Source organism: Schistocerca serialis, chromosome 5 (assembly GCF_023864345.2).
Source record: "Schistocerca serialis cubense isolate TAMUIC-IGC-003099 chromosome 5, iqSchSeri2.2, whole genome shotgun sequence".
Lineage (NCBI taxonomy): Eukaryota > Metazoa > Arthropoda > Insecta > Orthoptera > Acrididae > Schistocerca > Schistocerca serialis.
In genome coordinates, this window is record NC_064642.1 from 596,201,717 (window position 1) to 596,211,857 (window position 10,141).

The following is a 10,141-nucleotide window of genomic DNA, read 5'->3' on the forward strand; positions in this document are numbered from 1 at the left end:
GGTGGGGTATCTCCCAGAAGACAGCGCTATGTACATGGCTGGAAACTGCCCAAGTCATCGGCAGTCAGCACAGGACACAAAGGTCTGGAGCACTAGCCAAGATTGGTGGCTCAGGCTGTGCTTGGAGATGGATGGCAAAGTGGAAATCTGGGGCTGGACATCATATGAACTGGAAGAGATGGCACTGTGAGCAGTTGCTGGATTGAGACGAATGAGCAAATTCTGGAAAGGCCATGAATCAAGGCCTCAAGAAGATAGTGTTCTGTGGTTCTGTGAGCCATATATCACTAACACACATGCAGGATGTGACACTGTGTGTATGCAACAGCCTGGTGGAACGGTCGGTGTCTCTTCACAGCCATATGGACAATGATCCTCATTCAGATGGAGAATGGGGTTTCTGTATATCAAGAGAAGCAGTACCTGAGCACTTTTGCTGCTGTCAGTTGCACGCTGGTTGTTTTATGGTTATACAGTGCACTGTGTGGTAAATGAGCAGCGCAATGGCAGTGTTTGCTAGCCACAAAAACTGCATGGAAGTCTGTGCTTGTTGTGTAACAAGTTCTGATATCTTATTTATGGTTTTTTATTGATGGCACAAAGGAGAGTGGGTGTGTATGCTGCGAGTGAGGGCAGTTCCATTTATTAGCTACACATGGTGAGTGTGATGAGTTTTGTTTAAACCACATCATGAGGGCTACTCAGTTGTTGACACAATTCTGCTGAGAGTTCATCTTGTTACTTGCTCCACACAAATAATCAGTTGTTTGTGTTATTGTATAAGAAATTATTACGATACACACATAGGTAGTTTGGAGGAGAGCTGCAAGTAGCTCGTTGTGGCAGGTATCTGGTGATGGTGGTGGTGGTGGTGGTGGTGGTGGTGGTAGTAGGACTGGCTCTCGCTGAGGTCCAATCCCTCTGAATTGTTGATGTTGTTATCTGGTTACTTAGATTAGGGCTAGGGCTGGACTGTAATTCTTTTATTTAATAGAAGACATTCTTTCACTGATTATGTGGAGGCCTGCTTAGGGATCTTTATGGGCTATGGGAATATTGTGCTTTGCTGAAAGTATATCTCTATTATATTAGCAGAAGTATGTTGATTTACAATAAATAATTGGTAAATTGAGACTCTCATCTGCACAAACCCCAGCCTGAAACCCACTGCATCCAAATCCTCCACTGGACATTTTGCTTGGCTACATGCAGTCATGTTGTTACACATGCACTCTCTGGAAGCTATCATGTGATAAAACCTCGGCAACTGTACACAAACATGGAGATAGAATATTCTGTCTGCCATGAAGGTACGGACAAGCATGATAGATTCAGATCATAAGAAAAACACTGAAATATGTAGTTCACTAAAATATGGAAGTTTTTGTTACATTGTTCTAATATATCTACAACTAGTGTGTCTACAACTGAAATATGGAAATTTTTGTTACATTGTTCTAATATATCTACAACCAGTGCTTACAGTTTCAGTTTCACAAAACATCTACAAGATGCACAATTGCACATGCTCCATTGGAGTGTGTATGTGAAGATCTAGTCAGCTCAGCAGTAGATATCATTCACATATGTAATGGCCACACTGGCCCACTGTTAGACAGGATTCCCAAGTGCAGCTGGAGTGCTTCACACCAGCTGTCAATTTCATGACATAAGCATCTCAGAGAACTTCCACACATTCATACTCACACACTACAAAATTTGTCAGACATAGTGCACACCAACATATCTATAAACCCAGTAGTTGTTGCTCTAAAATCTGTTGGTGTTTCTATAAATCTGCTGTTATTATCACAGCCATTTTGAAAAGAATCCAGAAATATTAGAGAGATTGAAAAATATGGAAAAGTTACACAAATGTTCAAAAATATCAGTACTACTGAAAGAATATGACAACCATCAAACAGTTGAAGAGCATCAAAAAAAAAACAACACCATAACTATACAAAAGTATTGAAAAAATACTGTAAGTGACAGAAAGAATTGGAAAGTATCAAAATAATCAAAATTTTGTTGCAAATATCTGAAACATACCTGTAACATGAAGTTACACAGCTCTCAGTTGATGAGGCAAACAATTCTGGCACAATTCCTTGAACACACTTGTGCAGGTATAAAAAAATTTTTACTTGTATCAGATTTTCTGACTAAGCAGGAAGACATATCAAAAGCATGGCACCCAACAGTAGCAATTATCCAGTGGCAGCTCATTAGTGTACATTCTGGGTGTTCACATATTTTTAAATTCATATAAATTGGTGAGTGCGAAATTAATAGCATCTGCTGTATAACATTCCATTTTTTCGGACAACTGTGCAACATTCCTAACAGATTTATTAGTTCAAGAATTTAATTCCGAGCTGAAAATCAGGTATTCTTATGCTGCACCCACACAACAACTTGTGCTAACTGTACACTTCCTTGTTAAACGTTCGTTGTAGTTACGCTTATTTGATTTCGTCTCTCAATCAAAACATCTGTTCTCAGGGGCCCTAGATCCTTTGCAGCTAACTTTTCCAGGTAATTTTCTTTTCTGCTCCCAGAATGATATTTTCACTCTGCAGCAGACTGTGTGCTGATAGGTAACTTCCTGGCAGCTTAAAGCTGTGTGCCAGATCGAGTCTGGAACTCAGTAGCTTTGCCTTTCGTGGGCAAGTGCTCTACTGACTGCGCTACCCAAACACGACTCATGACCGATCCTCACAGATTTACTTTTCTCTTAGCCTTTAAAATGGTTCAACACAGTTCATGTTTACACTGCAAACGAAAGCTAATTCCCACACATTAAACGGCCAATTCCAAACACAAACTGCCATTTGTGGATATGATTAAACTCAAGTAGTACTGTCTGCCAACATGGTCACTTGACTAGAATACAAGTGAGGCACTGAGATCCATAAGAGCCTAAAGCACACCATCTTCGATCCCACATTAAACTGATTATCAGAGAAACACGTGATACACCTTTTCATGACTTTTCACATACACAATGCGGACCTACAGCACAAATAAACCTGACTCACCATAAGATCACCAGATTTCAGAAGCATGAACAAATGCTACAATCAACAGTGATGTACTAAAGGCTCTTACAATTCTCAGTGCCTCAAATGGATTACTGTATAATAAAATTCATAATTTAATATACTGTAACTCATTCACAAACCCACAAAATAGGTTGTCAGTATAACTTATGACTGATCTAATTTTACTATATAGTGAGTGTAGCATATCTGAGGAGTGTGCTATCATCGAGCAGGATTTACTGCTGAGAAAATGGAGAAAAAAGTCTGCCGCAGTGTGCTACCACCTGGTGATACTGACATAAACTTCTAGTTGAGTGGCAATGGCTAGCTGTGCACATCATGAACCGTGTACTTTGTTTATCAAATCCGTATGTATTTAGCCCGTAAGTCAATTATGTCACACAAGTTGCACATGCTGAAAAGTTCTTTAAAATGTGCACATTGAAAGTGCGCTTGCGACCCTGATGCCAAGTTTCACCGAGTCTAGGGGAGCAGTAGTGCAGTAGATTTAATTGTCGTATCATTCATATTACAGCATCTATGTTACGTTTAACAGCACTAAAAAATCAGGAAATCCACAATGTGTTGAAAGTTAGGGTGTCCACATGCTGTTGTGCTCTTACACAGCTGCCGCCACTGTAATTATTGATGCTGTTGTTGGCAATGTCCTGTGTACATGTGTCATTGAGAGATCCCTCTTTCGCTTCAAAACATAAGTGTAAAATATGTCACTACTAATCCTGTCTCAATACCTATATTTTTTGTGCTAGAGTGCTCAGAGGCTATTCTTCTTGCAGCTACAAAACATAACCATGAAATTTCAGAATACTGTGATGTTTCCATTTGCAAGCTGTTGATGAAGAAGAGGGGCTGCTTTGCACAGTTCAGTGGTTTAATTCACGTAATAATACACTATAATTATGAATAATGGGTGAACTACCTGCAAACCAGGTTAAAATCTGTGATGATTCTCTTGAATGGATTTCTGTGGAGTCTGCAATTAAAGTTTAATTTGCCTTGTAACTTACCATGATGGACTTAAAGGTCCCAAATGCTTTCCTGATACTTCTCTTCCAGTTTTCACCAACAGAGAATTATAGTTCAATTGGTCTCTAAAGATATAAGATTTGACTGTGTATTCCTACATCCCAAGTCAGGTGAGGTTAGGGAAATGTATATGAACAGTGACTAATGACACCAATGAATGGTATTTAACAAATGTGATTGAATTACTTCTAAAAAAAACTGGAAATTTTTGAGGTTTGCAGATCCAGTTGTATGCTAAAAGAAATTTTGAAACTTTGCATTAAACTGAATATAAATAAAGGATTTTCTTCAGGAATCCACAGATAATTTCCAAAAGCGATTGCAAATGAACATCTCATGAAAAATGTTGATTCAAAGAATGATAATTATTGCTTCAAGTGATCAATTACAGCTGATCTGTATCCAACAGATAATCATGTGAGCTACATCTGTAATTATTTTCCTTATTTAAATGCACTAAACTTTGCAAACATTTCATTTCCTAGCAATCTGGAACATGTGGAAGTGTTTGAGAAAAACAATGAAGATGTATTTATTTGAAACAGAGCAAGCCAGAATCTTCCCTTTTGCTTTTATTGCATTCCTACTAATAATTTTTTTCCTATTCAGTCTCTTCTTGTCCAAGTATCTAAGAATCGATTGTGTAGTATGTACCTGAATCTATCTAAACTTTAATCAGACTTTGTCTCACTCAGATTTATTATTCAAGCTTTCCTTTCCAATATGACCATTCCATAAGTGAAATTAGTTTCACTGGAAACAACATTAATTACAAGTTATTAGCATCTGAAAACTTTGTTAAGATATGACATTTACTGAGCTAATCAGTCGAGTTTAATACGTTAAAGACTGGCATTCATACTTTATAGTAACTTACTTTGATTTCACTTGTGATTACGTTCGTCTTCTTTGTTTCTTCATTTATCGGCGTACTGGCTGAAAAAACGGGGTGGAAGTGCAGTACTGTCTACTGCAAATGATGTAGCCGACAGGTGCACATTTGCGTTTCACAGTTGTTTACTTTCACTTTTCACAACCCCCCTCCCCCATATACACATTTAATATGGCCATTGCACTGTTGCACAAAATTAGATCTAGTGCTATATTCTTTAAAACTGAGGGCCAACCTTTCTCTTGCATAAAAATGCAGATTACATTCATGTTCATAAATGGTAATTAGTTAAAAGTGAAAAAATGAATTCTAAGGAGGCAGATGGCAAAACAAGAGGGGAAGTAAAAATATCCCAGCTTGCTTCATCACACACTGAAACTTAACTTACCAGATAATTAATGTTAAAATTTGGAAGCACCTACATTTTACTTCCGAGATCCCAACTTTTATCACAATACCTTTGTCAGCCTAGTTTTCATGAACAAAATAACATCTTTCTCTAATTAATTAAGCCATTAATCAAGAATTTGCATACATTTGCATTGATGATCATAACTCAAAGATGATACCTTGTAAATGGGCTATTACCGATGTGGATGTATAGAATGGTTCCATGAATTTTGTGAAAAGAAAAATTGCTACTCGCCATATAGTGGAAATGCTGAGTCACATACAGACACAACACAAAGACTATCACAAATAGCTTTCGGCCAGTAAGGCCATCAAAATTATATGACAAACACATACATACACATTCACACAAATGCAACTCACACACACTTGACCGCAGTCTCAGGCAACTGAGGCCACACTGATTGTGACTAAGCATCTCCACTGTAGGGTGAGTAACGATTTTCCTTTTCACAATATTTTTTTCATTCCATCCTGGATTTTCCATTCCCCCCCTCCCCCCCCCCCCCCCAAACTTATAAACTGAGTTACTGTCATAACGATAGCTCATTCAAATTAGCAAAATCTCACCTAGCCATTTTACAAACTAAAATGTAGTTGTACATCTTCATATTTTCGAAGCACAAAGACTGTTCCATAAAATTTCATGCGTGCAGCCGCATAAATTCAGCTTCTTATAATATTTTGGCTGAATACCATCTGCCCACCTTCAGAGTGAGTCAAGGTGACCACACGGGTGAAAGCTATATGGAAGAAGTGGCAACAAGTCATGTAGTTCCTTCCAGACAACTAGAAGCGCTACGGGTCAAACGAAGCTGGAATTGACCAATGAGAGCAGTCCAGTGACGGTTGTTGATATTCTATCTTTTTGCTCTGTACTGAAGTCTATGGTTACAGTCATCTTTGGGTTTGTTTCATATGTACATGCTACTGATCATTATAAACAGGTTTTTTACTTTAAATTTCATAAAGTTCACCATGGAATTGAAGAGATTTGCTGCTGAAAACATGTCTGCAATTAATCCTAAGGTAAGACATTTAATTTTCAGTAAATAATCTTGTAGCCTATAAATAAATGTATTCTCTTCTATCATGAATTAAGTTGTGTGGTTTCCGTTTGTTTATTAAAGTTAGATTGCTATGCCAGTAGTAGTTTCGTTTAATGAAGAACTTTATGCTTTTTTTTTTTTTCAGAATGCTCAACACAACAAATCAACGTTTAAATACTCCTGTAAATTCCAGTTGTTCACTGGATATTATGTGGGTTCAACGGAGAACGTTAGCAACAAGCATTTCAACAAGTTTCCAAAACAACCTCAAGAATTTCTTCTGAAGTGGAAAAGTGTTTGTAAACTGTCACCTAATGTGAACTGAGCAACTTATTTTGTTTGTGAAGATCATTTTTTCAAAGAAGATTTTATCAATAAAACTAGACATAGGCTAAACAGGGATGTGTTTCTAAAACATATGGCAGGTGTTCCTTGTGAAATTGCTATTACCATTAGTGAAACTGTTGTTAATAGCGAAATTTTTATTGGTGTGCTTGAGAAATAAAAAGTAAGTTCACTATTTTTACCCACCTCTCATATTTTTGGTACTTGATATTGATGTCTTTTTTTTTTGTGTTGAAGCATTTACAATCGTAAGATTTAGGAACATTTTTTTAAGAAAGTAATGGTCGGTAGTGCATCTTTCCTGAGCAATTACTCAGAAATTGCAGTCTTGAAACATAGTTGTAACAACTTTTCAAATTCTTCATTAAGGGGACATGCCCCTGAACAGGCTGCATTTTTAGCATTATCTTCATCCTCATAGTGCAACTGATCTATAAACGAGAGAGAGCTCAAAATTCTTACACACAATTAGAGTAATTAGTTAAAGCACTTCCCAAAAAATCATTGAGATATTTATTATATTTGGTACTGACAACAATATGTATAACAGCATAAAAAACAGAACTCTACTTCACTGCAGTACCATTTTCTTTGGAACCACTGACAGTGCAGCTTGGAAAAAGAGTCAGAGTACAGACAACATTCACATAAGTGTTTTATGCCTCCAGTTTCCTTCTCTGATGCTGATCTGTGAAAAATACAAGTAATTTATTTTACTACAACAAAAATATTTAAAAATGTAGCTCAAATATCACCAACATCATCATCATCATGTTATAAATTTTTCAGGAAATAGTAGGTAAGGGAGGTAGAGGAGTCCATTCTAAATATCTGCACCAATTTTGTGAGTTTAACTTCAGTCATTTAGGAGTAAACTGTACCTGAATGATGAAAATTCAAGTTTTCAGTAAACCACAAAAGATTTACAGATTTATTAACTTACCACTATGCTCGTTTACAATATTCCAGCTGCATACTCCAGCTGTCCTCCCGTTTCCTTATCCTCCATACTCTCTCTCTTCATTCTTTTCTTTATCTTTGACTTCTTGGTAGCAGCTTCTGCGGCTGTCTCAGCTTCGGTTACCCGCTGCTTCTCAATAGCAGTTAGAGCTAAAGCCATATTCCTTCCCATCTGGATGTTCAATTTCTTCATAACATTGATCCTTGAAATTGCACCATCATCGAATGTTATTGTTGCACCCATTACATCAATCTTCAGCACCGTCAGCCCAACAAATATAGTTTTGGGTATTGTCTCCAATATACAGTTGTTGAAGCTTTCATTTGCAAATAATTTTTTTTTTTTATATATAGAAACCGTGCATACATTTCGCAAGCAGATTTTTATTTGCCAGATCCCTATATATAGGCCTAATTGCCCCCATTACAGCAAGTGGTAAGGGCTGCTTGTGGGTATATTGTATGCCTGTATCATTGCTCAACCAGTACTTGCACCACGAATCTTCCCCTTTTGGACACAAACCATCCTGTGGGGTTTCATCTGTTGACACTCCACGAAACCATGTTGCCCAAACAGCTTGTCTCATCCAGAATGAGATTTTCACTCTGCAGCGGAGTGTGCGCTGATATGAAACTTCCTGGCAGATTAAAACTGTGTGCCCGACCGAGACTCGAACTCGGGACCTTTGCCTTTCGCAGGCAAGTCCTCTACCAACTGAGCTACCGAAGCACGACTCACGCCTGGTACCGGGCGTGAGTCGTGCTTCGGTAGCTCAGTTGGTAGAGCACTTGCCCGCAAAAGGCAAAGGTCCCGAGTTCGAGTCTCGGTCGGGCACACAGTTTTAATCTGCCAGGAAGTTTCATATCAGCGCACACTCCGCTGCAGAGTGAAAATCTCATTCTGGAAACATCCCCCAGGCTGTGGCTAAGCCATGTCTCCGCAGTATCCTTTCTTTCAGGAGTGCTAGTTCTGCAAGGTTCGCAGGAGAGCTTCTGTAAAGTTTGGAAGGTAGGAGACGAGGTACTGGCAGAAGTAAAGCTGTGAGTACCGGGCGTGAGTCGTGCTTCGGTAACTCAGTTGGTAGAGCACTTGCCCGCGAAAGGCAAAGGTCCCGAGTTCGAGTCTCGGTCGGGCACAGAGTTTTAATCTGCCAGGAAGTTTCAGCTTGTCTCATGTTCTTCAAATCTCCTACATTTCTCCTTATTGCTAGTCCATAATGTTGAGTCCAGGAATCAATTCCACTTTTAATAAGATGACCTGGACTACCTATGTGTTTTCTGTCTGACAGTTTTTTTTTCACTAAAGTCTTTACAGTATTTTCTCAGCCAAGCTCCCATTCCTTTTGTACATGCCAAACACAGTCAAGCTTTTCTACCAGTGTGTCCCCATATGGTCTGTCATTAACAACAGTAGTGTGTCCTTTACAGTTTCCATCCCCAAGAAAGCCTACATAACTCACACCACAACTGACCTCTGATCTTCTAAAAATGTTTATAACTCTGTTCATTTCCATGTTTACACTTGGGCTATCAAAGTTCTATACACAAACATGGGTGCCAATAAATTTACTCGAACAACCCTGGCAGCGCTTTGTTAGACATTCATAATTTAGTATCCTACCAGTTTCAATAAATGTGGCAGTTACAACCCCATCCAGAGAAGTATGATCTCTCTTCTGCCAAGATCCATCACATGCTGTTACAATGTCTATTCTCAGACAAAGGTACTGCTTCTTCTGCTGCTCTTTTCATTGAATGCTCACTTACACTATATAAAGCATTATGTACTAATTTATTGTATCTGTCAAACTTCAGTGGGGGGTGGAGACAAATCCATCACTGCACAAAATAATCTGAGCAGCTCTCCTACCCCTTCCAATACATCGCATTGCATAAGCAAGTTAAATATTTACACTGTAATGTCGACTGTCAGTTACGATATCGTCACAGTATCACTGTGCATCTTACACGAGTTACAGGCAATCACTAATCGACTTGAAAGACCCTTCCTTGCTGAAATGTCCTCAGAAACGTCAATACTACCTTCACAATTGCAGTACTTATGTTGGCAGCATATTTAGGTTCACTATAAAATTCCCGTCGTTATTACTGCTCACAATACTACTAGACTTGTTCTAATTACATTCAGAAAGCTAAAGTTTACGTCTAGAAACACTGCCTGTAGACAGTTTCCGCGGGCGACTTTAGAAGCAACTGATGTGTATTTTTCGGTTGTGTATGGAACTGGTTGCCCCGAAATTTTCGTATGGGCTTCAATTTCTTTACTCTCGACATTTGTAGCACATTAAACACACAGACAGAAACAGAACAACACACAATAACTACAAAATCACACACTTATGACATTCCGAAATCATATATTGACCCAGATC

At 38.5% G+C, this 10,141-nt stretch overlaps 1 non-coding gene across 1 annotated transcript; it reads left to right on the forward strand.

Moving 5' to 3' along the window:
- The first annotated feature begins 8,509 nt into the window (after nt 1-8,509).
- Nucleotides 8,510-8,584, forward strand: Trnal-caa (transfer RNA leucine (anticodon CAA)). Its single transcript has one exon. It is a non-coding gene; the product is annotated as a tRNA-Leu (tRNA).
- Nucleotides 8,585-10,141: the final 1,557 nt, after the last annotated feature.